The sequence below is a fragment of the Triplophysa dalaica genome, chromosome 15 (assembly GCF_015846415.1).
Source record: "Triplophysa dalaica isolate WHDGS20190420 chromosome 15, ASM1584641v1, whole genome shotgun sequence".
Taxonomy (NCBI): Eukaryota; Metazoa; Chordata; class Actinopteri; order Cypriniformes; family Nemacheilidae; genus Triplophysa; species Triplophysa dalaica.
The window spans coordinates 1,038,539-1,046,475 of NC_079556.1; the positions used below are offsets into that span (position 1 = coordinate 1,038,539).

A 7,937-nucleotide genomic window follows, 5' to 3' on the forward strand; every position below is an offset into this window, starting at 1 on the left:
TAACAAATATGTTTTCAATGCAAGCCTCTGAAAAACTCAACATAAAGGAAAACAAGAAAAAACCGTTTTAAATGTTATAAAAATGTTTACAGAGTACAGAAATGTTACTTCTGAAAAATCAAAGATGCATGAAATTAGTTCTAAAAAGTGTACATTTACACCATTACACCCCCTAACTAATAAATAATGACAACAGTTTCACTCGATCTCAAGTTTAACACATCATTTTTGAGACAGCACTAGGATACAGGAACACAGCACTATGAGTCAAGTCAGTAGCTCATTTATCAGTATTGCAAGGCAAAAAGATCTCAAGACAAACTGTGGGGAGCTAGAGGTAGACAGTTTATGAAATCAACACTGCCTCACGTAAACTATTTCTTGCCTTGTCATTTGTCTCTCACAGGGAATGATGGTGAGATTAAATATCATCAGTTTATCTCCACATACAAGTGTGCTTGAGTAGATTGTTGTATCATCACCATATCTTCTTGAACAAACATCTGTCTAGTCATGACAGACTTACTGTGTAAGAAACACTTGAGAAATCAAATGCATTTTAATAACAAAGTTATGGAGAATATATTTATAACAACTATAATTTACTATAATTTACTCTGTTAATACTTGATACGCCTAACAGAGCAATCTGAAAATCTAAATATTCTAAAATCTATTCACTGTTAGATTCACTTTTACATTTTGATGTCAAGGCTGTTTTTGGAAGATAGTCTGTTTTGTTCTGGAATTTGACTTTTTATACATGAAGTGTGTAAAAACTGAACATGGTCGTTAATGTTCGTCCAACAGAATGAGAATATCAAAATACAATATTCTCAGGATACATCTCAAAATGGATTTAAAATGGTGTATAGCTTGAATACACTGAATTCATTCTGCATAAAATGTGCAGAATTTGCTTGTTCAGCATTCACTATGTAATTTTATTTTATGTGATTATATGTTTAAAAACATACATGCTTACTTTTGAAGTGAATACAAAAATCTGTTAACAATTCTTATTATTAATGAATTTGGCATTCATACTTAATAAAGCTATGAAAAACTCTAGACTCTATTTAATAACAAAGTCTCATTAAAATCCCATAGAATAGAGTAAATCACATAAATAGTATTGTATATTATAGTACTGTATGTTTTATTATTTTGTCTGTTTCCATTACTTTGAAGCAGCACAAAATTATTAAAATAAAATAAGCTTACATAAACACACAATACTTACATTTATTAGTTTATACTTTGATGAAACCTCTTCGTCATCACAGCAAGCGTGGCCCAAGGCTGCTTAGCAATGGCAGACGCAAGGAGAGAGTTACGACACTCGTAGAGACGTCCGTTGGAAGAATGGAATGCGGAAGTAACTCGTGGAGAGACCAATAGTTCCAAACACTGCACTTAAGTCCATTCATTTTAATGTCTCCCATATGCATTTGCTGTAAAGTTGGTGAAAAAACACCATGTTTGTACCTTTTTACTAGTTGTCGGACTTATCTTATATTCATGTGTACATTTGCAAAGTAGAGAAATTTTACTTCTGATAAGTCAAAGAAGATGTGTCAAATTCAATAGCTATTCATTTGTCAGTATTGAATGGAAAGGGAGATCAGTTCAAATATTCAGTGCTAAAAGAAAATTAAGGAAATGAAAAATAACATTTTTGTATGAACCTTAGAAAGTCGGAGGTTGGCTAAAGATCTAAAGATAAATTGGGGTTCGCCAGACGACAGCTTATGAAATCAATACAATGAATGACAGTGAGATTTAATGTCATCATGTCATCTCTACACCTGCTTGTGAAGATTCTTGTCATCACCACATTGTTGAATGAACATCTGCGTCTAGAGACAAGACATGGTAGACTTATTGTGTAAGAAACAAGAAACTCTTGAGAAATCAAATGCATTTTAATAAACAAAGCTATGGTTGGCTATCAAACTACAATTTATTATCCATCACAGGTTATCCTTTATCATTTTGCACTTATTTAATTTATTTTTATTTAAAGATATCTGAGAAGAGAATTTGTTTTGGTTAAATAGTTAGGAATTTGACCTCTTTATAATTCACAAGACAATTACTTTTATAATAGAGCTATGAGAAACAGCCTGCTTAAAATCAGACACTCATCACACAAATAGTATCATACTTTATAGAATGTTTTTATTTTTGTTCTGTTTTCCTTACATGTTGCTGCTTTGAAACAATACAACATTTTAAACCCCCTGATGTAACATGTTATACTTCAATTTCTGAAGTATGTTGTAACAATGGGGCAAACACAGGGCTTAAATCCCAAGAGAACATAACTGTTACAGCTAAACAAACTGACTTGACATTATAAGAGAAAGAATAAATGTCCTGCCTATGAAAGCTTAACAATAAAAATGAAACAGTTAAATGGTGTAACATGTTGTCTGCATGTTTGTATTATAAATGTCATTTAATATGAACTGTTTTTCAGACAAATTTACAGTAAGTCACTATCTTTGCAGTTAAACTAGTTAAAGCTATAAACAAGAAAAGTTGTAAAGATTTTTTTCAGAAAATATTTCCTGACAATATTTTTTTAGTGATCTTCTGTCTGTGGTTTGTGGTTGGAAAGTAAATACTCATTGTGGTTGATACAAAGCCCTATAAGAAAGAGTCCAGAGGCTTGAGAGGATCAGACTGTGAAAGATTCTTCCTCGTTCAGGTCACAGTTCATCATCTAAGATGCTCCGCAACATCTTTCTTGTCACCTTGCTCATATGCTTCTACTCAGGTAAAATTTGCAGGGATGTGATCATGAAATGACACATGATATAATTATTTGACTCTGTGGTTTTACAAAGTTTACCAAATGTTTTTGTATATGGCCTGAAATCTGTAAATGCTTCTAAGATGTGTATAGAGTGTCAACTCTTCTTAACTATTCTTCTTTATTATTTTTTACAGCCAATGCAAGTAGAGTGAACATCAGTGCCGACGAGCTTGACCTAATTAAAAAGCATGTAAGATCATTATAAGTACATGTTCAAGACAAATGTTTAGCAAATCAATTAGCAACAACTGTGGATGAACTATATTGAAAAGATATTGAAAGCTCAGAGCCGGTCTACCGGCATTATGTTTCAGGTGATCTGATTGTCCCTGGTTGTGCAGTGCAGTAATATCTAAATATTTGTGCCATGATTCCTATCTGTGTTTGTTTCTCAGGGCGATGAGCTGAATAATATGAAAAATGGCCTTTGCTCGATATGTAAAACCGTTATTGGATGGGTGAAAGATCACCTCCCTTCTGATCCAACAGTGGTAAGTGCTACATAAATAAAACAAATATCTATATACAAATTATAAACATCTAAATAGTATACTGTACATCTTTTCTTTATCATTTGTCCTAGGAAGAAATTAAGGAAGTTTTGAAAATGGCATGTGGAGCACTACCCATTCCCACTTTTTTGTGCGAGTTTATTTTGGATAAGATTGCTGATTCGATCATTTCAGTAATCCATGAAACGCCAGAAGCCATCTGTGCAAAAGTTTCTTTCTGCAGTTAGGTAGAGAACACTGCTTTCCCTTCTTTTGTATTGTCTGAACATAAAATGTTTTTCATTTTGACAGAGAGAGTCTAAAAATTATTTGGTAAAAAATGATAATACTGTATACACAAAAAAGACAAAGAATGTTAAAATGTTTTGCTTTCTTTTCAGACAGTAAAAGTTTTGTATTTTTTATATGTATGTTTTTTAATTATGGTCTGTTTATTTTATAGAGTTACCAAAAATATTCAATAATGTGTTTCTATAACGTTATTTTGACTGGTATTAGGGTAAAATAAGGAGTCTCTAATAACGTTTTCTTTGGTCTGCTTTACTAACAGGTCAGAACCGGCTCGTTTTTGTATCTGATTGAGCACATCAACAATTTCTGAATTGGGAGAAATTACGAATGAAGCTTTGAATGCCTTAAAAAGACAATAAATAATATGCATTAACAATTTATGTTTTTTTTCCACCATCTTTTCACTATTCATTCAATATCTATTCACTATTTGGTACAAATATCTGAAGTGTAGAATGTAACAAAGATAATAAGAAAAGGTTAATTAAAAATCTTTATTTTTTAAAACTGACATGATTACTAAATCACTTTATTCATCTATTTATCTTTCTGAGTGGTATTTAAATAAGATCATGGAATAAACTGATGTTTCCAGCAATAAGTAAAGAGGATTTTCTAAAGTAATTATATAAAATAAGTTGAAGGCACTGCAGTGAAATTATGCAAAGTGCCAGTCTCAGCCTTACAACCTCTCCGAGGTCTTCTTTTTTCCATGTTAAACCTTTAGCATTCATGGAAGATGTATATTTGTGTACTATTATTTTTTGGTAATTTTTGACAAAAAAAAAGACAAACCATTAGATACACAAACTTATTTTTCTTAATTTCCCGCCTCCTTTTTTATAGTCTGTAGCTTCTCCCCCTTCAGGATCATACGCCAACATAATATACAACCACCTCTAATACTCTTGGGTTCTATTTGACCCTATTTAATGATTCTAAACACATAACAATTATTATTTGTTTTGCTTTCTTTTATGGAATTACTAAATGGGAAGCACTGAGTAAACATAAATTTAACATGATAACCTGTTCTGTACAAATTTAGTTGCAGTAATGTTCTCTGCGGTGAATCCAACCCTCTAGGTTGTATAAAACAGTTGTATAAAACAGAAGACAAATTACACAGATTTGTGTTCAATGATATTGAGCTTACTATAAAATGAACAAAAGAACAAAGGAACTAAAATAATCCAAATTACATTGAGCATAACAACTGGGACGACGATAAAACTAGTGAAATATAGCTGCATGTGACACCAAAGCTCTATGGAAGGCAGTTTTGGCAAATATTTCTTTAGACATAACGTGTACAGACGATATAACGCGTAGACGCGTCATTGCGCCTAAAGACGTAATTTTGTGTACAGACTTTGGACACGTGGACGCGTAATTGCATATGGACGCGTAAACCCAAGATTCCCGTTGTCAAAAATAACATCAAGCAACGTAGCCTTTATCATTTTTATTATTTTTGCAGTCCTAATGGATAATTCGGCAATGTGGTGCTAATAGAAAATATCTTATTTGTAACCGAATCCAGACATTGTGCAGCCTGATAAGTAGCCTGGTAACATAAGTATTCTCTAAAGTAGATCTACATTATGCACAAACCCGAGCTGTGCTCATTGATACGTGTTTTACAGAATTCACGAACGGTCAGACATCTCTACACAATGCATCTCAAGAGATAGATTGAGCTGGCAGAAATCAAGACTGAAGTAAAAAAAGGCAAAGCTGCAGGACATGGAAATCAAATGCAAGACACTGAGGAAACTGTACTTGGAAATGCAGAAACTAGAAAGAGAAGTAAGTGAATTCAGTTCACAGTGTAACCATGACTATAACACAATGTATTAATAATCTTTTTTCTCTCCAAAATAATTGGCTATATATTGTTCTCTGACCAGTCTTCCATTTATCTTATCTGGGAAGATGGCAGCATTGATCCAGTCAATATCCAAAGCAACTCTGGGAGCCCTTTTGTTTCTTAGGCTGGCAATGTTATGGAGCACTGTGCAGGCAGCAGTCACGTCACAACCCCTGTCTGGGGAGAGTCTCAGGATGTTATTTCGATTCGAGCCCTTGTTCTGGCATGGACATGGTTGTAAGCCTGCTGTACTGGGGTTTGGGTGTCTGCAAGGGGAGTCAACAGGAATGTCTCACAGGCATAGCCTTTGTCTCCTAGCAGCACATCAGAGAACTCACCTGAGAATACAAAATTTTATTCTTTATTCAAGTAGAATAAAATTCTACCACACTCATGATGTCCAAGGTGCTTAAAAAAATTATGAGCTGGTTCTGACCTAGGAGTGAAGCAGACTAAAGAAAATGTTAAGTCTCGCCTTATTTATAACTAACAGTATATTTAGCGGATGAAAAATTATCATAAGCCGACACTATATAATATTTTGATAAAGTTATGGTATTCACAGGTCCAAGATGCGTCTAGCAACCCAGAGAACGTAAAAAATATGAACCAAGTACGTTTGTTTTGGTGTGCCTTTCCCTGCAAGGTGCTTTCCATGTCCAAGGTGCTTAAACAATTGGGGTGGTTTACCTAGAGAGAATCTCTGGTAAATTCTACTGGCCCGAAAGACTCTGGAGTCATGGACATAGCCAGGCCACTTTACCTCTAAATTTGTAATAAGGCAGTCAGCATCACAGGTCATCTGTAACATGTAGCCTATTAAGGTAATTTAATGCAAAAAATAAATGAATGTAGCTGACAGTAACCATAAGTCATTCTTACCTGAACATTGATACTTTACGCAGACCATCCGTGGGTCAGTGAGAGCGTGGCTCCATGCTGTTCTGTGTTGTATCTTTGGAGCCAGCAGCCTACACAAATATCGGATGCCATCCCCTGAAAATCTGTACCTCTCAGTCAGATATTCGTCTGCAAAGGACACAGGGTCTGAGCTGTCCCAGAACACTATTTCATGCCTGAATGCTCGTCTGAATATTAAACGTCCTCGTCTACCACATCATCCAAAAAAGGGCACGCCCTCGTGGAGAGGAAACACCTGAATCGGACTTCAGCCTATATATGTTTTTGAACTCGTCACATACTTAATTGAAATCACATTTGGTACGGCATCAGCCACTTCTTAGGCCTTCTACAACTAATATATATGTCCTCATCAATCCTCTGACAGCAATATGAACAACACTCCTCATAACCACAGTAAAATAACAGAAGGCATTCAATGAATGACAATTACTTTATATCTATTATTTTAGTGCACGAGAATTAAAATGATGCAACATATTTACAGAACACCATGGAGTGACTAAACCCCATTGATTTCTAGTAGGATTGACTGCGGAACATACAGATAAATCACTAGCATTAATTTTAGCCCGGTAGTTAGCCTGCTCTGGCTACCTGCAAAGAATAAATCTCCATGGCAACTCAATTTATCTTAATTGAACCTACTTTCATGCAACTGAGTCATGGCTGAATTCATCCAGGATAACTGAAAAATCCCATCTTAAATGACATGGCAAAAAAGACTAGACCTTAATTAGATGTTAGACAAAAGCCAAGACCAACCTCAAAGAAATACAAGTAGAAATGGCAACTAATGTTGGAAGAGATGCGTAGCATGATAAAAAAATGTTCTGGGAATGACAATTCGCAAAGGAAGATTATTATTTAGCTGTATAATACCTTTATTAAACTCCCCAATTATCAAGGCCACAGTTAAACAAATGGAAAATGTTAAACTATCATGATGATGAGAAAATGAATGTGGAAAACACCCACCATACGGCATATCAAGACTTACTGTACAAAACAGTATTACATTTTCAACTAGCAGATATAACGAATAGAAAGTACCTCAGATGAAGAGAAATAAAAAATGCATATATATATATATTTTTTTTTAATGCATGCAAAGCTTCATTTGTAATTTCTCCTCATTCACAGATTGTCGATGCGTTTGTGTAGTTGCAACAATGAGCTGGTTCAGACCTATGAGTGAAGCAGACCAAAGAAAATGTTAAGTCTCGCCCTTTTTATCACTTACAGTATATTTAGCGGATGAAAAATAATCATAAGCCAACACTATATAATATTTTGATAAATTTATTGTATAAACTGGCAAGTGTGATCTGCCAGAATGTAAACATAAAAAATACAGTGACAACATTTCATCAAATTAGGGGATTGTATTTATGGCATGATAAAATTACAATATTTTAATACTTGGAACTACAGAGTATAAAGTTATATTTGTACTAGAAAACTCGGAAAGAAGACTAGAAAGACTACAAGAACATTGATAGAATTGTAACGATACGAAAAT

The 7,937-nt window shown here is 34.1% G+C and overlaps 1 long non-coding RNA gene across 1 annotated transcript; it reads left to right on the forward strand.

The window, feature by feature from the left end:
* The first annotated feature begins 1,163 nt into the window (after nt 1-1,163).
* On the forward strand, nt 1,164-6,052 carry LOC130436757 (uncharacterized). Its single transcript, XR_008909107.1, has 5 exons — nt 1,164-2,782; nt 2,956-3,011; nt 3,217-3,312; nt 3,405-3,560; nt 5,271-6,052. It is a non-coding gene; the product is annotated as an uncharacterized LOC130436757 (long non-coding RNA).
* The last annotated feature ends 1,885 nt before the right edge of the window (nt 6,053-7,937 follow it).